We start from the raw sequence: 23,395 nt of genomic DNA on the forward strand, positions 1-23,395 counted from the left end.
CTCGAAGGCTTGAAATTATGGAAGCAACTTGTTTCTATGTTTCTCATGTGAAGACATCAGAAAATATCATCTAGTATTATTTCTATGTTCCTACGAAATGATAGTTAATATCATCACTGTCATCTCACATTATGTGAAAGGACCTTAGTGTCAGAGAGTTAAAAGTTCCTGGGTTATCAAAGCACACATCATCTCCATGGCAATGATCTGTTCTGAAGACTTATCTTTCCTGTCACTGGAAAAGACTGAGTTAGATTTCCTGAGCAATAAAATAATAGTTTACTGCTATATAACTAATGATCAGGGTCATGCCCTGTAAGAAATTTGCCTGAAACTTCCCATTCCTTCAGGCATATTCACTGTCCTTTTCTGTACTTACGATTGGATTTAGATGGTGGGAAAACAACAACCACATCCAAGTTGGTGGGAGTAGCAGAATCTTAGTATTTTCTAGCATTTTTTCCTTCTTTCTCTGCTTTGCAACTGTCCATATCCCTTTCAGAGTACAAACCCTGAAAGCATCCTTTTTTACCTCAATGCTGACTTTTTTTCTCTAGTGACACCATTTCCTCCTGCTTGTAGCTTCATGTTTTGTTTTTGTGGTGTCTCCTTAGGAATATTGGGAATTTAAACTATAAATGGCACTGGGTTGAATGTTGACCCCTCTAAATATATGTCAGGTTATAACCTGCAAACCTGAACTTATTAGGAAAATGAAAGCTTTTGCAGATGTAATTCAGTTAAGGACTTTCAAATAAGCTTATGTTAATTTAAGGGAAGGGCACTATATCCTATGATCAATGTTCTTAGTTCTTATAAGGGGGAAAGAGAGATTAAGTGAAGACTGGAGATGCAGCTACACATAGAAGAATATCACGTGAAGATGGAGGCGGCAACCAGGAGTGACACAGCCATAAAGCAAAGGAGGTCAGGGACCACCGACAGCTGAAAGAAGCGAGGAGTTACTATCCCTTCAGAGCCTGTGGAGGGAAACCCTGCCAGCACTGTGATTTGGGACACTGGCTTTTAAAGATGTAAGAAAGTCAACTTTTGTTACTTAAACCACCCAATTTGTGATGATTTGTTACAATAGATCTACAAAAGATCTAGTGGGCAAATACACTACGTAAGCAGTCTTTTTATTATGGTGTTTTTATTCTAATCATCTGGAACAAATTCTGTATCTTTTAGGAACAGTGATTTCAAAAAAAAAATTGTAGGATTTTTTTTTTCAGTTTAAAAACTATATCAATGAAACTTCATAAAAATATTTGCCCAAGAATGATGGCCACCCGTGCCCATCCAAGATATTTCTTAAAAGCTTTTTTAATACTGCAAAAGACAGCACTAGCAAAGCAAAGGGAAGCTGTTTTCAGCTGGAACATATTAGACACAGGCATCCGTCTACCATGTGATGCTGCATAATCTCTCAACAATGTTTTAGAGACACTCCAGTGAAGAAATCCAAAGCTTTTCAGACATGCAATAAGTACATAAATATATGTATAAAATATAACTCTATTTTTGTAAAACAAAGGGAGATAGCATCCATATATTCATATAACATTTCACATGTGCATCTTTGCAGTTGGTGTGTATAAATGTCAGCAGTATCTGGATGTGTATTAGAAGAGAAATGGGCTTCTTTACAATGAAGGGAGTTCAGAAAATGCCTGACTTATTTATTTATACTTTTTGGAGTATGGGTTTGTTATGAAGAGAATAATGTGCACATCACAAAAATCATAAATTTTATTCGGAAAATAAAAAATACATATGGAAGAAAATTACTGCATATCTTCTTTTCTTATTGCCTCCCAACATTTTACAGAAAATTTAGTAGCTAACAGGGTAACTTTAATATCAGCCAAATAATCTTTGACATTTGAAATAAATAACACAATTTTTGTGAACTAAACAGAATCAGAATATATATTTGATCATTTCTTTTTAAAAAAGGACTAAGATAGCTTTAATAATAGTTACAAATAGAGATATATTTAAGATTATGAAATGGATATATATGTACATAGGCACTTTTACATATGCATAATATATATTTTATATAATATAACCATATATATTTCAATATTTACTGGAAGGACTGATGCTGAAGTTCCAATACTTTGGCCACCTGATTCAAACAGAAAAGACCCTGATGCTTGGAAAGATTGAAGGTAGAAGGAGAAGGGGGCATCAGAAGATGAGATGGCTGGATGGCATCACGGATGCAATGGACATGAACCTGGGCAAACTCCAGAAGATGGTGAGGGACAGGGCGGCCTGGAGCGCTGCAGTCCATAGGAGGTGAAGAGTTGGACACGGCCGGAAGATTGAACAACAACAGATACATATTTATATATAGCTATACAAAAATAAAAATGACTGATTACACTCTTCACGGAGAGAGCCTGAAACACACACACACAACCAGAAGCATATCTCACTTCAGTGACATTAATTCTTTGGGGATTTTCCTGTATTCCCAATGTCTGAGTGTTTCTTTTTGTAATATTTTCTTTTTTATGTGATTATCCTGGTGAGAAGCACCATCAATATTCCCATAATCAGAGTTGACCAGGCTCTCAAATTCCCATGTGTATTTTCCTCAGTTAACTTTTCCTTCCTGGAAATCTGTTATGTATCTGACAATCTTTCTAGAATATCCATAAACCTTCAGTCAGAATACATATATATATTTTTGCCTGCACTACAAAGATATATTTTATTTCATTTTTTTATTTTTTATTTCTTTTTTTAAAATTTATTTATTTTAATTGGAGGAACACATGTATTTTATTTCTATTCTTAGGATAGAATACTTGGTCTTGGCAGCTATGGCCCGTGACTGCTATGTGGCCAACTGTGCCTTTCGCAGCCTCCTCTAGTTATAAACCAGGAGCTCTGTGTTCAGCTGATGACGCTTGGCTCTTGGATCAGGGGTGTCACAGTCAGGATACGGCAATCTTGCCAGATGTCCCCTCTGTCGTTTTTGGATCTAACTGCAAGCCGGGCTGTGGCGCTGTTTTTCTGAATGAGATGCCAGTTTCCACAGTTGCACCATTAGTGTACTGTCTGTCATGAGCCCTTCTCAGTTGACACGTGGCTCCTACAGTGAAATCATGTCTCCATCCTATGTTTCCCATCAGCAGCGGTATGAGCCAAAGTTTTCTCCTCCTGTTCATCTCACATCAGGCGTGTGCACTAGGTTGCTTCAGTCGTGTCCGACTCTGCAACGTTGTAGACCGTAGCCCACCAGGCTCCTCTGTCCAAGGGATTCCCCAGGCAAGAGCCCTGGAGTGGGTTGCTGTGCCCTTCTCCAGGGGGTCTTCCCTACCCAGGGATCGAACCTGCGTCTCTTATGTCTCCTGCATTGGTAGGTAGGTTCTTTACCATTAGCGCCACCTGGGAAGCCCCATAGTTTATTTTGTAGACCCAGAACCACTACATATTTATGGCATGATTCCAAATATTTCTACAGGAAAGATTTTTTTCTCTCTTCTTTCTAAACCATGTCACCCTGATGTTTAATCCCGTGACATATACTCTGAGGAATAAGGCTTTCACGATAGCATTGAGAAAATGACTGCTCTAATGTTTAACGTCTTATCCACTGCTTTGAGCTAGTGATCTTTTTCCCCACTTAGTTCTGCTGTTGTCTTAATCAGATATTATTTGGAATTTTGCTTCCTGCATTAATATAAATTGATTATCCTAATAATCTTGCCATTTTATGCTTGACTTTCTGATATTAGGATTAAGTCATGTCCGACTCTATGTCTTCATGGACCCTAGCATGGCAGGCTCCTCCGTCCTCCCCTATGTCTCGGAATTTGCTCAGATTCACGTCCACTGAGTCAGCAACACTGTTTACATCCAACCATCTTGTCCTTTGCTGTCTCCTCCTTCTTTTTGCCTTCATCTTTACTAACATCAGGGTCTTTTACATTGAGTTGGCTCCCTGCATCAGGTGGCCAAGTACTAAAACAATATAGTATATTTTATCTAGCAATTGGCTTCCCATATTTTTATCCAAAATTCACAATGTACATGGGCACACTTGAATAAGCAAAAGTTCATACCGCAGAAAATGTAGAAAAGATGGTCTTTCAATAAATTATATTAATTTAAATATATATATAATGGTACAAAAAAAGAGAGCTTGACCTTCAGTTCACAACATTTATTTTAAAATGTAATCTCAGATAATTTGTAAACTTAAGTAAAAATGCATAACAACGAGTCTTTTCCAAGATAATGTTTATTAACTTCATGACATTGGTGCAAGAAAAGTGTTTTTCATAAAATTATTAGTCATAATGTAAACATTAATCAGTTGAACTTCCTGGACTAAGAAATGCTGCTTATTCAGAGTGAAAATTTTCAATATAAAAGGTTTAAATACACTATTGTTAAAGGAGTGCTCTAAATCAAAAGCGTCAAAAATTCAGGAGAAAAATTGACAACAGACTTAAACATGCATTTCAAAAGAGAATAATCTAATGCTCAGAAAAATGAAGAAAATAACTTATTCAGTTCAGTTCAGTTCAGTTCAGTCGCTCAGTCGTGTCCGACTCTCCGCGACCCCATGAATCACAGCACGCCAGGCCTCCCTGTTCATCACCAACTCCCGGAGTTCACTCAAACTCATGTCCACAGAGTCGGTGATGCCATCCAGCCATTCTCATTCTCGGTCGTCCCCTTCTCCTCCCGCCCCCAACCTTTCCCAGCATCAGAGTCTTTTCCAGTGAGTCAACTCATCGCATGAGGTGGCCAAAGTATTGCAGTTTCAGCTTTAGCATCAGTCCTTCCAATGAACACCCAGGATCGATCTCCCTTAGAATGGACTGGTTGGATCTCCTTGCGGTACAAGGGACTCTCAAGAGTCTTCTCCAGCACCACAGTTCAAAAGCATCAATTCTTTGGCGATCAGCTTTCTTCACAGTCCAACTCTCACATCCATACAAAATAACTCATTAGCAACCACTAAGTGCAAATTAAAACCAGATTAAAACCAAATGAAATCTATGACACATTCATTACAAGGATAAAATAAAACAAACAAAAAGACTCACCCTATCACATACATAAAAGGTGTGGAGTAATGAAAGCTCTCACCTAATGCTGGTGTGTGAATTGTACAGCATATTAGCACACAGCCTGCCTTCATCAAGAAAAGCTTACCCTTGGCCATGTACCAGAAGAAATGTGTGCACATGTGTGCCAAGGGACGCATCTGAGAATGCTCATTTCTCATCATTCATAATGTCAAATCTTTATCAAACTAGAATTGACTGTAATTGTGATAATTTCACACAGAGGAAAACCAAGGAGTTATTGAAATGAATAAAATGTAATTACATACAACACGGATTAAGCATATTTTTAAGCAAAACAAATCATAATTATATGGTACATATCCTTTTTGTTAAGCTAAAAAGCCATATTTAGAACACCATTTATCATATATATATACATAATTCCCTCTATTTCTTAAATTTTATTTAATGAGCACATTCTATCATGGAAAAAAGTATAATGCTCTTTCTTATTTTTGGCTATGGTTCTATTTTTTTCTGAAACTAATTCAGAAAAATGAATTACCTTTTATTATAAAAGAAGTAGTAATCAAGCAACAAAAATACGATTTAAGACTGGTGATGCCACTGAATTGTTTTGAAAAATAAATCAACATCTTTATAAAAGAACATCCTTAAAGCCAAGTTTAATTTTCCAATCTCTAAAACAACAACAAAAAAATAACTTTCATTTGTGGTTAAGAGGCACTGGGTCACAACAAGCCAGTCTAGTTTCAAGCACTAGACATTTTTGATAAATTACAGAACATATTTTAAAGGTATCATATAACTATGGGAGAAAAAAAAATAGATGACAATATCAAAATCAAGGCTCATTAAGTCATAAAATAGGCACACTTTTTCAAGCCACAAATTTGCTGCAATATCATGTTACTGCATGTGTTAGTACGTGCACATGCTTACTGATTAATTCAGAGGGTGAGCACAATTGTGATATTGGTCGGTTGGATATTTCTTGCCACACATACACAGCGCATAGAAAAATGTCTGATATTTTAGTACTGTATCAGTGTTCAGATTACAATTTACTTATTTTTTTTTTTAACAAATGGAGCTGTTGTCTGTATGTTGAAAGAATAATTTTGTTCTGTGAATTGTTAATTCATCTGGTTTACCCATTTTTAAAATTCATACTTTGGACTTTTCCTCTGTATAAAACAAGGAGCCAAGATCACTTTATCTGAAATCAGTTGTAACATTTTTTTCTGTTATATTAATTATATTTGATGCTTATGGAGCCTGCTGTTTTTTAGCATCTAGAATCATTTATTTTTACACAGTTTTGTGTGTGTCTGTGTGTGTGTCTGTGTGTCTGTCCTGCATTCTAAATTTTAATGAGTTAAACTTTCCTTACTCCAAAATTATAAAACCCATTTCTTAGAATACTTTAATCATTTCACTCTAAAATATACAAAATTGTGTATCATTTGTAGTTTATTCTGCTGTGGGATAGTTATCAAAAATACATATACTGTTTTTTTTTTTTTTTCTCTCTAAGGGTTCCCAATTGTCCGAATGATAGTTATTTTAAATGTCCATGCTTTACCTATTTGGTAGGCTATTTTTAGTCAATGACAAATTTTCTTGTATATCTGAGCCTTTTCTGGAATTTCTATTCTATTCCAGCAGAAGGCTTCATTTATGCATAATACTGTGCTGTGCTGTGCAGTCGCTCAGCTGTGTCAGACTCTTTGTGACCCCACGGACAATAGCCCTCCAGGCTCCCCTGGCCTCTCCTACCTTGGTAGGCAGATTCTTGACCACTGAGCCACCAGGGAAGCCCATGCATAATGCTGCACTCTGCTGATCAACAGGTCTTGAAACTCCCTTGCAGCACTAGCTACTTCTTGGATGAGCCCCTGCAGGAGCTCAGCCTGGCTGGCCTCTCACTCCCCTTTTGTCCTTTATCACATCCGGTCCCCATGAGAAGCCTGTCCAACCACCCACTACTCACAATCTTTGCCCTGAGGCTCCTGATACTTTTTAATTAACCTTCTAAATCACTCCCACTGTCACATTACTATATGTGTTCCCTCTCTTGTAAATATTTTCTCTTCATAATCATAAATCTTAACAAATCACTATTTACAAAAAATAGGAAACAATATCCAATTTTCGGGGTCATGAGAAACTGGCTCTAAGCCAAGATTTTTAAACAATCTTTATGTTGGAGGAATTTCTCCACATTTGAAACGTATAACTCACAAGCTTTTTGCTTAACATCTTTCCCATGATCTCAGCTGGACTTATTTCAGATTCTCATATTATTGTAACTAGAGACTGAAAGTATACACATCTTGAAGCTGTAAAATAGATCTGGGGAAAATTGGTGGTAGGCTGCAAAAGAGAGGAAAAATTTTCTCCTACTACAATTAACCTTGGGTTAAGTTTTTAAACTTTGATGTATGTTTAATACATTCATTCATAAGCTAAATCTCAAGTTGCTTAAGAAATCAATAACACGCTAATTTTGCACATAAAAATATTGCCATCAGAGACGCCCGGCTCCGGCGGCGCAGACGCGAGAGGCGCCCGGCTCCGGCGGCGCAGATGCGAGAGGCGCCCGGCTCCAGCGCAACCGACCACGTGCAGAGTCGTGGCTGAGAGGAGCTGCCCCGCGCCCAGGGTTAGGGCGGTGGCCGAGAGGAGCTGTACCACGTTCAGGAGGCAGTGGCTGCTTGGGCACCGGAGGGCCGAGAGGAGCTGATCTACATTCGGAGCAGGAGGCACGGCCTTGAGGCGATACCCCTCGTCCAAGGTAAGGTACAGCGGCTGCGCCTTGCTGGAGCAGCTGGGAAGAGATACTCCACGACCAAGTGGAATATAAGAATCCAGTGTTCTGGGGAGGAAGGAACAAGATGGTGGAGGGATAAGATGGCAAGACCACTTTCTCCCCCACAAATTCATCAAAAGAACATTTGAACGTGGAGTAAAGTCCACAAAACAACTTCTGAATACTGGCAGAGGACATCAGGCTCCCAGAAAAGCAGCCCATTGTCTTCTAAAGGAGAGAGAAGAAATCCAGCTCCACCCACCAGAACACTGACACATGCTTCCCTAACCAGGGAACCCGGACAAGTCACCCGTCCAACCCCACACACAGCGAAGAAACTATGTAATAAAGAGAACTCCACAAACTGCAAGAAGAGGGAAAGGCCACCCCAAGCAAAGCAATATAAGCAAGATGAAGAGGCAGAGAAATACCCAGCAAGTAAAGGAACAAGATAATTGCCCACCAACACAAACAAAAGAAGAAGATATAGGGAATTTACCTGATAAAGAATTTCAAATTTTGATGGTGAAAATGATTCAAAATCTTGAAAGCAAAATGGAGTTACAGATAAATAACCTGGAGAAAAGGATTGAGAAGATGGAAGAAAGATTTAATAAGGACTTAGAAGAAATAAAAAAGAGTCAATATACAATGAATAATGCAATAGATGAGATCAGAAACACTCTGGAGGGAACAAACAGTAGAATAACAGAGGCAGAAGACAGGATAAGCGAACTAGAAGATATAATTGTAGAAATAAATGAAACAGAGAGGAAAAAAGAAAAACGAATTAAAAGAAATGAGGACAATATTACAGACCTCTGGGACAATGTTAAACGCTCCAACATTCGAATCATAGGAGTCCCAGAAGAAGAAGACAAAAAGAAAGACCATGAGAGAATACTTGAGGAGATAATAGTTGAAAACTTCCCTAAAATGGGGAAAGAAATAATCACCCAAGTCCAAGAAACCCAGAGAGTCCCCAACAGGATAAACCCAAGGCGAAATACTCCAAGACACATATTAATCAAATTAACAAAGATCAAACACAAAGAACAAATATTAAAAGCAGCAAGGGAAAAGCAGCAAATAACACATAAGGGGATTCCCATAAGGATAACAGCTGATCTTTCAACAGAAACTCTTCAGGCCAGAAGGGAGTGGCAAGACATACTTAAAGTGATGAAAGAAAATACCCTACAGCCCATATTACTATACCCAGCAAGGATCTCATTCAAATATGAAGGAGAAATCAAAAGCTTTACAGACAAGCAAAAGCTGAGGGAATTCAGCATCACCAAACCAGCTCTCCAACAAATGCTAAAGGATCTTCTATAGACAGGAAACACAGAAAGAGTGTATAAACTTGAACCCAAAGCAATAAAGAAAATGGCTACGGGATCGTACATATCAATAATTACCTTAAACGTAAATGGGTTGAAATTTTCAAAAAGGCTAGGAAACAATTCTCATAGCCATCAATAGTTCAGTGTTGAGTTCATGAGGTTTTTAAAGTTTGGGACAAACTGTAGTATTTGCTATTTGAAGTACTATTTGTAATTGGCATATTACGATGTAACATCGGTCTTCATTTCCAACTTAAAACGCCTAAAAATGCCTAACAGGTTTTTAGATTTGTGAATTTTAGTTGAAATGTATTTTATAATGTTACTAAACCTGCAGAAATATTGAAATATTTCAGAGAACTTATTCACTGTACATTTAATTTATTTTATTTATAAAAGTTATGAACTGTAGAAAGTTTTACTTGTTGGGTCAAATGCTTGTTGCTTCAAATGCTTGTTGCATTTGAAGTGCTAGTTACAAGAAAATCAAATACCTTCAATGTATAAATGCTATTAAGTTTTTAAAGGACTCGGGAGTATAAGTAAGTTTGTTTAAAGAAATTTAGTCTGTTCAACTTGAATCAGCTCTGTCAAACATTAATTAAAAGCCTCATTTAAAAAAATAAATAAATAAATAAATAATGGTGGTGGGAGGGAGGGTTGGGAAGCTGGCTGGAGGGGGAGGTGGTGAAGTTTATAAATCTAATTAAAAATGAAGTTGCATTTCCATTTTCCAAAACCACCCATCCACCAGAGTACTGTGTCACTAGACATTATGTACGATTTTACTTTGTGACAGAAACCATTACATTTAAAAATTCATTACAGCAAGGTTAGTTAGACACACGATGGATGAAGCTTTAATCCTGCCATATATTATTACAGTTAAAATGTAAATGATGAAAAATATTTTGTGCTTATCAGCATTTATGTGGAAATGTGTTTTACAGTGATGAATGGTGTTATATTTCTATTATTGTGATGAAAAAGAAAGCAATACAAAAAGACGAAGTGTTTATTAAAACATGAAAAAAAAAAAAGAAATAAATGGTTTTGCAGCACTGAAGAGATTATAGAAAGTAAATAAGCTAGATCAGACCTGTTTTATGTAGTAATTTTATAGTTTATTTTAATTATTTCAGTTGTAAAATATTGTTATACTGTTAATTAGTTCTGATTGTTCATATTAAATCATTGAAATGCAAAAATAAATAAATAAATAAATTTTGGAAAAAAAAATATTGCCATCAGAATATGTGTTATAACTATTACACAGATCTGTCCTCTAACTAGGAATCAAGGAACATATCACACAGAGGCTCTGCATAATGCATTCATAACAGTTAAGGTAAGAACTGGATCCGTGCCTATTTGATCAACCCAAATAATATTGTGTAGTATGTGTGTTCAGTCATGTCCGACTCTGTAGCCCACCAGGCTCCTCTGTCCGTGGAATTCTCCAGGCAAGGATTCTGGAGTGGGTTGTCATTTCCTGCTCCACATGAATTTCATGACCCAGGGATCTAACCTGTGTCTCTTGCATCCCCTGCATTGACCTCTTTGCATTGGCCCCTTGCATCGGCAGGCCAATTGTTTACTAACTGTACTGCCTGGGGAGCCCACAAATAATATTACTTAGCACCCTGTTCACATCTGAGAAATAAAATGCACTGTGTCCTCGATTCCCTAGAGAGGCTGAAGGAAAAAACATTCTGAGTAGAGTGAGAGCTTTCTGGGGAAAATTAAAAAAAAAAAATACAACAAATCAGAGAATTCAAAAAGTGATGATTTTTAAATTAAAAAAAAAAGGAAAAAAAAGTGATGATTTTAATTAGAAATTTAAATGTGCTAGGTGGCAGAGATCCCTTGGGTAGAGATAACTACTTTTATTTAAGAGCACTTTATGTTTAGAGAGAATAGAATATTTAAAGGTCAGTTGAATTACTTTGATGAAACAAATAATTCCAGTTACAGTAAATATTCAAAGTCTCTCTAGTGAGAAAAACCATCATCATTTCAAGTAAGAAAGGTAAATAAGAAAATGACAGTAAGGCTTAATTCTTATTTTAAATTTAAAATTAATCATGTACACAGGTTTTTAATGTGTATATTATTAATTTTACACATGGTAGTAAATATTTTTGTTCATTAAAGCAACTTCTATATTATATATTCATTAAAGCAACTTACTCTATTAAATGAAATTTATTATCATAAATAATGGTATTAAGTCATTTTGAAATGCCAAAAAATATAATAGCTTAAGTCTAGGTATAGATAATATTAAAGAAAACTTCATTTGAGCCCACATATTGTAACAAAAAAGGTAACATTATGTCTATTCAGTTTGATATTATAATAAGAGATTGAAAATAATGTAATATATAAAATGAAGTTTTAACCATTGGAATTCAAAGAATAATTATTTTGAAAAAAATTACAGAATTCAGAATTTATAATGTAATAAAGATAACTTTAGTTTCAACAATGTTTTTAAATTATTTTCAAGGATTGAGTTACCAATTGTTATCAAATATACAAACATACTTAAAGTATACCTTATTTTACTCTTGAGAAATTCAAACTCAAATCTTACCTATTTCATGTTATACAAGATTTCATCATGAAAATATCATATCTGTACAATTAGAAATTATATTTTATATAGCACTGGAAATAGTTCTATTCAGGTAATGAGTGAAATACTAACTGCTTTTGTTCATAAAAATGATAAAGATTGCAATTCTTTTCTTTTTGTAGATTAATTTTTCCTCTCTTTTAAGATTGACAATTTTAAATTAAGTGTCTGTTCCTTTACTCAATTTCAGAATCAAATAATGAACAATTTATTAAGCAAACAAGCATTTTCTAAGATCTATGTTGCTTCCAAGCAGGAAAACTAGGACTATTTTCCTAGATCTCAGTCCTTAGATCCTAGAACATGTAATATCAGTGGGAAAGAAAAACGGTATATGAAAGGAATTAGCCAAACTGCAGCACTGTGTGCTACAAAGTCATGTGTTTTCTCCCTATTAGTTCTACAGAGTAGAGGTGATAATATTATTAAATTATTGGCAGAAATTTCATGGAGAATTCACATCTAAAAGTCTGGGATTTTTATAACACTGTGATGATCGTTTTAATATCTTATTTCATTCCCACATTAACCATGTGATACCAAGCCAATGTAAATTAGAGAGCAGTTTTTCATACTGTTAAAGCAGAGAGTGAAATTTAGAAGAATAAAATTTAGCTTTTAATAAAAACAATAATAGTTAGCTTTCAAATAGACTTTCTATGAATGCCAAAACAACTTTAAGTTGCTTTGTTGTATCAAATGAATTAATTCATGTAGCAATCCTAACTGTTGGTTCAACTGTTAAGTCAGATTTGCAGCCAAGTGAACTATGGCGCAGGGAGATTAAGCAATTCGCATTGTCAAACAGCTGGCAAGTGAAGCCGTGATTCAATTGCAGGCCATCTTGTCAGGATTGTATTTTTTGCCCATGACACTATATTTAGACCATGCTTGCATGGAAAAACTTGAAACATAAAGGGTGGGACTCATGTTGAGTCAAGTGATGCCTGGAGTGTAATATTTAAGGAGGCAGTCATTTTAACAATGGTGCAGTGCAGAATCAGCCCTGAAACTGAATGTGTGCTCTTAGATTCTGTACTAGAGGAGTGTCATTCCTTATTTAGGTAAGACCGCGTCCTACTCCTGGCTCTGATGAAAGGAAAAAATGGAAAAAAGTATCATCAATGAGTAACTTAATAACTCTACCAAAAACAATTTTTCTAGGGAGTGTGTTACAACCCTGGCAACTAAAGATTTAAGAACTTACACCATATTAATAATTATAATTATAGGACCATGACTTATACGTAAACATATTAAAAGTGATAGGTAATTTTATCAATAATATCATATTTAATTATCTCAAAAAAGAAAGCAAACAGAAAATTTAAGCAATTGCTTAATATAACAAATGATAAATAAAGGAGTTAGGATTCAAACTTGAGTATGATTTAAAAAATAGGCACTGATTTGCAATCACAAAACCAATGTGCAAATGAGCAATGTATCCATCATTGTTAAATCTCAATATCCTAGCCCAAGAAAAGTGAGTTTAGAAACTGTTATCGAATTATTATCATTATTATTATTATTTGAGGAACAAGACCTCAGAGATGCACACAGAACACGGGGTAAAGCGTAACAGGAAGTATCTCACACAGCTAGGGAACACACTCCAGGTAACCCCTCTTTTCCCACAGTGACCCTCTGAATGTTTCCCTCTGTATCTATTCCCACACAACTTTTCCAGAATAAAACCCTCTGATAGCCCCCACATAGCATCTTACTGAAATATATGTATTTTCTTCCCCTGTGTACAATAAAATAAAATATTCGCTCATTTTTTTTTATAAATTGCCTAAAAATGTGAATTGTATATAAGAACATGTATGATCAAGATCATCAAGTGATGGGAGGGAAATGAAGAGTTGAAATACATAGCTGAAAATATATAAGGAAGCTAATTTCTGTTATATTAATAGTTCTACTGAAGTATGTGAAATCATAGAGAAATACAAAAAATTGTCAAAAAATGTAAATATTTAAGGGAATTCCCTAGCAGTCCAATGATTAGGACTCTGTACTTTCACTGCTATGAGTTTGAGGTTCAATCTCTGGTTGGGGTACTAAGATCCCATAAGCCATGTGACACGGCCACAAAATAATGTAAGTATTTATATATTTTTTTAATTTAAAAAATAAATAAATAAAAATAATGTAAGTATTTAAAACTGAGATCACATAGCAACACTGTGGGTCTATCTTTAATAGCTATCAGTTTGTCCAATGTCTGTGCTGATCAGGGCTTTGGGGGCTTCCCTGGTGGCTCAGGCGGTAAAAAATCTACCTGCAATGCAGGAGACCTGGGTTTGATCCCTCGGTCAGAAAGATCCCGTGGAAAAGGGAAAGGCTACCCACTTCAGTATTCTTGCCTAGGAAATCCCATGGACAGAGGAGCCTGGCGGGCTACAGTCCATGGGATCATAGAGTCAGACATGACTGAACAACTAACACTCTAACTTTTTTGACTTCAGACTGCATTCAGAAAGAATGCCCTAAAAGATATTTCAAGGGAGAGTTTATGGTGATAACACATGGATTATAAACTGAGAAAGGAGAAATGCATAAATAATAAAATTCTTAAATTAGAAACAACTGCATTGATCATGAAAATCACCCTGGATATCCCGATACAATTTATAAAAGAGGCACTGATCCCTGATGGTAAAAATAAAAAGCAGATAATACATTTACCCTTTTTCACAGATGGAACACCAAGAAAAAGCACCAGAAGGTAATCTCACCAAACTGACGGAATTTGTTCTCCTGGACTTTGCTGACGTTCCTCATCTCCAGAGGTTTTTATCTGGACTGTTCTTGCTCATCTATATAACTATCTTGATGGGAAATGGCATCATATTTCTGATAACAAAACTAGATCTGGTCTCCAGACTCCCATGTATTTTTTCCTCGGCAAATTTTCCCTTTTGGAAATCTGCTATGTGTCTGTTACACTCCCCAGAATGCTCGCGAGTCTTTGGACACAAAGAAGAACGATTTCCTTAGTTGCTTGTGCCACACAAATGTGCTTCTTTCTTATATTTGGAGCCACTGAGTGCTTCCTTCTGGCCGTGATGGCCTTTGACCGCTACGCGGCCATTTGCAGCCCTCTGCACTATCCTCTAGTCATGAGCTACAACGTGTGTATGCAGCTAGTGGCTGGCTCCTGGGTCAGTGGAATCCCAATCCGAATAGGCCAGACAGGCCAGGTTTTCTCTCTGCCCTTTTGTGGTTCTAACCTCATCAACCGCTTCTTCTGTGACATCCCTCCCATACTCAGGCTGGCCTGTGGGGACACTTTTCTGAATGAACTGCTGTCTTCACACTTACTGTGCTGTTTGCCATGGCTCCATTTCTGTTGATACCGTTCTCCTACGGCAAAATCATCTCCACAATCCTTAAACTGCCATCAGCTACAAGTCGGGGCAAAGCCTTCTCCACCTGCTCAGCTCATCTTATGCTTGTGGCCTTGTTCTTCGGATCAGCCGTTGTCACATATTTAAGACCCAAGACCCAAGGCTCAGCAGGAACTGGCAAAGTGCTTTCTCTCCTCGACACGACTGTGACGCCTGTGCTTAACCCCATGATACACAGTCTAAGGAACAAGGATGTCACGACAGCACTGAGAAAATGGCCATGCAAATACCTTAGTTCATTGAAAAAATAAGTGGTATTTCAGAATTTGATTTCTTATATATTTGTTATAAATTTTCAATATTTATCTTAAACTCAATTTATCTGTCTATAAAGTGGTTCAGTTCAGTTCAGTTCAGTCGCTCAGTCGTGTCTGACTCTCCGCGACCCCATGAATCACAGCACGCCAGGCCTCCCTGTTCATCACCAACTCCCGGAGTTCACTCAAACTCATGTCCACAGAGTCGGTGATGCCATCCAGCCATCTCATTCTCCGTCGTCCCCTTCTCCTCCCGCCCCCAACCTTTCCCAGCATCAGACTCTTTTCCAGTGAGTCAACTCATCGCATGAGGTGGCCAAAGTATTGCAGCTTCAGCTTTAGCATCAGTCCCTCCAATGAACATCCAGGATTGATCTCCTCTAGAATGGACTGGTTGGATCTCCTTGCAGTATAAGGAACTCTCAAGAGTCTTCTCCAGCACCACAGTTCAAAAGCATCGATTCTTCGGCGATCAGCTTTCTTCACAGTCCAACTCTCACATCCATACATTCCCATGGGAAAAACCATAGCCTTGACTAGACGGACCTTGGTTGGCAAAGTAATGTCTCTGATTTTTAATATACTATCAAGGTTGGTCATAACTTTCCTTCCAAGGAGCAAGCGTCTTTTAATTTCATGGCTGCAATCAGCATCTGCAGTGATTTTGGAGCCCCAAAAAATAAAGTCTGACACTGTTTCCACTGTTTTTCCATCTATTTCCCATGAAGTGATGGGACCAGATGCCATGATCTTTGTTTTCTGAATGTTGAGCTTCAAGCCAACCTTTTCACTCTCCTCTTTCACTTTCATCAAGAGGCTTTCGAGTTCTTCTTCACTTTCTGCCATAAGAGTAGTGTCATCTGCATATCTGAGGTTATTGATATTTCTCCCAGCAATCTTGATTCCAGCTTGTGCTTCTTCCAGCCCAGCGTTCCTCATGATGTACTCTGCATATAAGTTAAATAAGCAAGGTGACAATATACAACCTTGACGCACTCCTTTTCCTATTTGGAACCAGTCTGTTGTTCCATGACCGGTTCTAACTGTTGCTTCCTGACCTGCATACAGGTTTCTCAAGAGGCAGGTCAGGTGGTCTGGGATTCCCATCTCTTTCAGAATGTTCCACAGTTTATTGTGATCCACATAGTCAAAGGCTTTGGCATAGTCAATGAAGCAGAAATACATGTTTTTCTGGAACTCTCTTGCTTTTTCCATGATCCAGCGGATGTTGGCAATTTGATCTCTGGTGCCTCTGCCTTTTCTAAAACCTGCTTGAACATCTGGGAGTTCACGGTTTACATATTGCTGAAGCCTGGCTTGGAGAATTTTGAGCATGACTTTACTAGCGTGTGAGATGAGTGCAATTGTGCGGTAGTTTGAGCATTCTTTGGCATTGCCTTTCTTTGGGATTGGAATGAAGACTGACCTTTTCCAGTCCTGTGGCCACTGCTGAGTTTTCCAAATCTGCTGGCATATTGAGTGCAGCATAAAGTGGTAGTTATTGCCAAAATAAAAATTACTTGTAACACTGAGAAACCTTTCTGTCTCCAGTTATACAGTTGTGTATGGGTCAAAAAATAGCAAATCTTCGCTTGGGAATTCTATAACTTTATTGTGAAATATTCTCTTGTAGTAAGAACTTTAGACAAGAATTGCTATAATAGGCCCAGTTGTAATACAGACTCAGCTATATCACTTATTGGAAAGCATATTATTCAGTCCCATAGAGCTGTCACAGAAATTTTCAAAACTAAGTTAGTGATGGACATTAATTAAAATGTTATGTATAGTTTGGCCTAGCAATTATTCTACAGAGAAATAGTTTCTTAGAGTGAAAAGTACCTCTCATTGGTAATGTGGTTTAATAAATGATGTTGCACAATGATATTAGTAATTATTAGGCGTCATTTATGTGCATATCATATTAAATCCGTAATATGATTTGTTGAGTTGATAAAACAAAAGATATTATTGAAATCTTTACATATAATAAGATGAGCTTGGAAAAAGTGATGGGAATACTCATAAGTCATGGTTTTTTAATATATTTTCTTAGAGATGATAGTGGGGATAGGAAAGTTAGGGGAAAGAGGAAAGGATTTAAATTTTTGTAAAAGTAAGTATCTGCTATAAAAGCACAAGTATTGTACACGTTAAACCTTACACACACACATATTAGAAACGGCCAGTACAAAAGTCATCATAGTTAATTACAGAAATCACAGAGTAAATCATTCTATTTTTCCCTTTGTTTTATTGAAATTGTGCGGTTTATTAAAATAAGCTTGTGCTATTCAGGTAATCAAAATCAAACAATACATTTGCATTCATTCTGGACAAGGAAAATCACAATTATTAGTTGTGTGTGCTATTTCTGTAGTTACATATTTTTCAAAATTCCATGTATATATAATAATCCTTCATATAGACAGACAACAGATCATTGCAGAAATATGACCTGTCACCATTCAGTTCAGTTCAGTTCAGTTACTCAGTCGTGTCCGACTCTCCACGACCCCATGAATCACAGCACGCCAGGCCTCCCTGTCCATCACCAACTCCCGGAGTTCACTCAAACTCATGTCCACAGAGTCGGTGATGCCATCCAGCCATCTCATTCTCTGTCGTCCACTTCTCCTCCCACCCCCAACCTTTCCCAACATCAGAGTCTTTTCCATTACTCAAAGTTAAAAAATATGATGAAGCTTGAACCGTTGCTTTTAAAGTTTATTCCCATAAAAATATATGTCAGTTCTGTTCACGTTTATATGGAGCTGGCTATTTCCAGATGTATATGGAGGTGCAGTACCACTTTCTCCTTGGGAAAAAACAACCAGATGACCTGTGACCAATTCTGATAATAAAGTGAAGAAGGAAGCACCAACTCTTATTGAGAACCAAGTAAACAATGAATCACCAAGATTCTCAGATAATACAGCCAACATAACCCACTAAAATCTAATGGAAACGACTGATTTACATTAGGGGAGGTTAAAAGAAAGAGAAGTATAATAGCAGCAACAAAATTCCAGAAACATTTCTAGGCAGAAGTTGGAGAAATCCTGAAACTATTATATGTTGAAAAGACTGAGGGCAAATAAGAGTGATATATTGGCGCATTATGACTTTTTGGGTAGATGCTGAAGTTCCACAAGCTAGAATTGTCAGTGGACAGCTTCAGAAATTATTTTCACTTTGGCCTGGCAACTAACAAACCGTATCTAAATGAGTTACCACATTCAGTGGCAAAGGCTTGCCAAGAATCTGTATCTGTATCACTTGTTTTTCAAGCACAATGAATGTGAGCAAATACTACCACTGCTTTGTAAATTACAAATATCTTTATTAGCAAGATAATCTTTTGTCACTACTTTGCATTGTACTATTCCCAGAACAAGTCACTTATAATTCTGAGAATCTAAGCACACCTGCTTTTATTATTTAGAAACATGAAAACAGATATTCATTTATGTAGGTATACATGCTTGTCTGTGTGTGTCTGTGTGTGTACTTTAGGACACTATTGCTTTTGTGGACTGAAGCCAACTGACAACGAAGGAGGGGAAGGTCAATAATATGTGCAAAGTCTTTCCAAGATTAATAGCCTGATTTGGGGAAAGTGAAAAGTGAATATGTCTTCATTGTGCATCTGGATTGTATTAATAGCTATGGATCTTTTGCTGGAAAAGAATATTCAGGGAATAATGGTAAACATCTTTTTCTTTCCTTCTTTTAAAGGTATCTGCATATTTATATTTATATAGGTATCATATGTATAATCGTTTCTTGGAATAGAGTTTTGCTATATGTAACCTTTATATCGATAAACTATTTCTTTAGCTGTGACATGAAAGCATGTAAGCTTATTTCACTATCATATAATTAGTGCAGAGAACATATATAGAAATAGAATAATAGAACTGGAAGATAAAGAGAAGGTGAACATATGGTCTAAGGGGAGAGTTGGAAAAAATATAAATTATGAAACAAACTTTCAGAGAGATGATGTTGAAATTTCAAAAAGGAAGATGATTGAGCTTTGCCATAATAAGCGTTATACACAAAGATATACATATTTATATACGTATATTTATATTATGTGTTTAAAGCATTTAGATAGATGATAGATACACAGATAAAAAGTTTGTGTATGTGCATGCAATAACACAGATGTGAAATTTTCTAGGTGGATTCATTGAACTAATTATATTTAGAATGATTAAGGTTGTCATATATGGCCTTCCCCAGTGGCTCAGTGGTAAAGAATCTGAGAGAAGTGCAGGAGCTGCAGGAGACATGAGTTTGATCCCTGGATTGGGAAGATACCTTGGAGAAGGGCACGGCAACCCATTCTAGTATTCTTGCCAGGAGAATCCCAGGGATAGAGGAGCCTGGCTATCTACAGCCCGTAGGGTGGCACAACCAGACGCAACTGAAGTGACTTAGCATGCACACACAAGGTTGTCACATATATATATATATATATATATATATATATATATATATATATATAGTTGTTATTCAGTCGCTCAGTTGTGTCTGACTCTTTGTGAGTCCACGGACTGCAGCACGCAGGCTCCCCTATCCTTCACCATCTCCCGGAGCTTGTTCAAACTCATGTCCATAGAATTGGAGATGCCATCCAGCCATCTCATCCTCTGTCGTCCCCTTCTCCTCCTGCTCTCACTCTTTCCCAGCATCAGGGACTTCTAATGAGTTGGCTGTTTGCATCAGGTGGCCAAAGTTTGAGCTTTAGCTTCAGCATCAGTCCCTCCAATGAATATTCAGGACTGATTTCCTTTAGGATTGACTGGTTTGATCTTCTTGCAGTCCAAGGGACTCTCAAGTGTCTTCTCCAACACCGTAGTTTAAAAGCATCAATTCTTTGGCACTCAGCCTTCCTTACAAAATGTGTCTTTCAGCCATCAAAAAGAATGCATTTGAATCAGTTCTAATGAGGTGGATGAAATTGGAGCCTATTATACAGAGTGAAGTAAGTCAGAAAGAAAAACATCAATACAGTATACTACTAACGCATATATATGGAATTTAGAAAGATGGTAACCTTAACCCTGTATCAGTTCAGATACAAGACAGCAAAAGAGACATAGGTGTATAGAACAGTCTTTGGGACTCTGTGGGAGAGGGTGAAGGTGGGATGATTTGGGAGAATGGCATTGAAGCATGCATATTATCATATGTGAAGCGAATCACCAGTCCAGGTTCGATGCATGATACAGGATGCTTGGGGCTGGTGCACGGGGATGACCCGGAGGGAGGATATGGGGAACAGGGAAGTGGGAGGGGGGTTCAAGAAGGGGAACACATGTACACCCAGGGCAGATTCATGTCGATGTATGGCAAAACCAACCAATATATTAATGTAAAGTAAAAAAAATAAATAAAATAAAATGTGTCTTTGAGGGTCATTTTTCTGTGACAGCCAACATACTTGACAAAACAGAGAATCAATTAATAACTGCCTCATATATTGGATTTCCATACTGAAAGTATATGTAAACATTAGTAAACCACTATCTAGAAGAAATGGAGTAGTCATCATAGTCAACAAAAGAGTCCAAAACGCAGTACTTGGATGCAATCGCAAAAGCAACAAAATGATCTCTATTCGTTTCCAAGGCAAGCCAATCAACATCACGGTAATCCAAGTCTATGCCCCAACCAGTAATGCTGAAGAAGCTGAAGCCGAATGGTTCTATGAAAAACTACAAGAACTTCTAGCACTAACACCCAAAAAAAGATATCCTTTTCATTATAGGGGACTGGAATGTAAAAGTAAGAAGTCAAGAAACACCTGGGGTAACAGGCAAATTTGGTCTTGGAGTACAGAATGAAGCAGGGCAAAGGCTAATAGAGTTTTGCCAAGAGAACACACTGGTCATAGCAAACACCCTCTGCCAACAACACAAGAGGACTCTACACATGGACATCACCAGATAACACCGAAATCAGATTGATTACCTTCTTTGCAGCCAAAGATGGAGAAACTCTATACAGTCAGCAAAAACAAGACTGGAAGCTAACTTAGGCTCAGATCGTGAACTCCTTATTGCCAAATTCAGACTTAAATTGAAGAAAGTGGGGAAAAACACTAGACCATTCAGGTATGACCTAAATCAAATCCCTTATGACTGTACAGTGGAAGTGAGAAATAGATTTAAGGGCCTAGATCTGATAGACAGAATGCCTGATGAACTTTGGATGGAGGTTCGTGACATTGTATAGGAGACAGGGATCAAGACCATCCCCAAGAAAAAGAAATGCAAAAAAAGCTAAATGGCTGTCTAGGGAGGACTTACAAATAGCTGTGAAAAGAAGAGAAGTGAAAAGCAAAGGAGAAAAGGAGAGATATAAGCATCTGAATGCAGAGTTCCAAAGAATAGCAAGGAGAGATAAGAAAGCCTTCCTCAGTGATCAATGCAAAGAAATAGAGGAAAACAATGGAATGGGAAAGACTAAAGATATCTTCAAGAAAATTAGAGATATGTTTTCTTTAAAATATATTTAATATTAATGAAAATATATTTCACTACACTTTCACAGGTCTTATTAATAATAGGTTTTGTTTCTTTAGGGAATTGGAAAAATAAGAGGACATAGAATCCTGTTTATACATAAGGAAACAAAAGTCAAAAAGTGAAATAATGGTACTTCTGACTGAATCATTCCCACAGATGAAATATGAAGAGTTGGATGCAGAAGACAACATACCCACAGTTATACAATTTGTTCTCCTGGGGTTTTCTGACCTTCCAAACCTCCGAGGGTTACTATTTGGGGTGTTCTCCATCATTTATATCATTGTCTTAACTGGAAATGGTCTCTTAATAATACTAATGAGGCTTGACCCTGCACTGCACAAACCCATGTATTTTTTCCTGACAAATTTTTCCTCCTTGGAAAACTGTTATGTGTCCATCACTCTTCCTAGGATTCTGGTGAACCTTTGGACTCAGGACAGGAGCATTTCTGTGCTGGCCTGTGCGGCTCAAATGTGTTTCTTCCTTATCCTCGGAGCCACTGAGTGCTTCCTCCTGGCGGTGATGGCCTATGACCGCTGTCCCCTGGTCATGACCCCAAAGACGTGCCTCCAGCTGGCTGTGGGCTCCTGGGTCAGTGGGATCCCAGTGCAGATGGGCAAACGTGTTGGGTCTTCCCTCTGCGTCTCTGTCATTTGAACGGGATTAACCCCTCCCGTGGCGCCCCCCATTCTGGCGCTGGCCTGCGGGACACTTCTGCTCATGAGCTGTCGGTCTATTGATAGTTCTGCTGGTTGCTGCGGTGCCTGTCATGTTAATGCTGGCCTCTTACAGTAAAATCGTCTGCCTGCACTGAGGCTGCCAACAGCCAGAAGAGCCAAAGCCTTCTCCACGTGTTCTTCTCACCTGTTGGTTATCTGCTGCCGTTACCGACTTAAGGCCCAAATCCAGTCACTCTGCAGGAACTAACAGACTGCCCTCCTGTTCTACACCGCAGTGACTCCGGTGTTAAATCCCATGATATACAGCCTTCGGAGCAAGGGTGTGATTGCAGCTTTGAGACAACTGTTACTTAAAATCTAGATTGAAAGCAGGAGGAGACGGGACCACAGAGGACAAGATGGTTGGATGGCATCACTGACTCACTGGACAACAGCTTGAGCAAACTCTAGGAGATAGTGAAGGACAGGGAAGCCTGGCATGCTGCAGTCCATGAGGTTACAAAGAGCTGGACTGCACTGAGGGACTGCAAACAATAAAAGTATAGAATGATGAGTATATTTATAAATGTTTTAACTGTTTGCCACACAGTTATCAGAGAAAGGTTTTAAATATCTATACTTTCCCCTTAAAAACTTAACCATTT

At 37.6% G+C, this 23,395-nt stretch overlaps 2 pseudogenes; both read left to right on the top strand.

Moving 5' to 3' along the window:
- The first annotated feature begins 14,556 nt into the window (after nucleotides 1-14,556).
- LOC129554104 (olfactory receptor 10AG1-like) lies at nucleotides 14,557-15,523 on the top strand (annotated as a pseudogene).
- A 6,671-nt stretch (nucleotides 15,524-22,194) lies between these two features.
- Nucleotides 22,195-23,112, top strand: LOC148775689 (olfactory receptor 10AG1-like; annotated as a pseudogene).
- Nucleotides 23,113-23,395: the final 283 nt, after the last annotated feature.

This window comes from Moschus berezovskii, chromosome 14 (assembly GCF_049115385.1).
Source record: "Moschus berezovskii isolate FMDL1 chromosome 14, NW_MosBer_1.0, whole genome shotgun sequence".
Taxonomy (NCBI): domain Eukaryota; kingdom Metazoa; phylum Chordata; class Mammalia; order Artiodactyla; family Moschidae; genus Moschus; species Moschus berezovskii.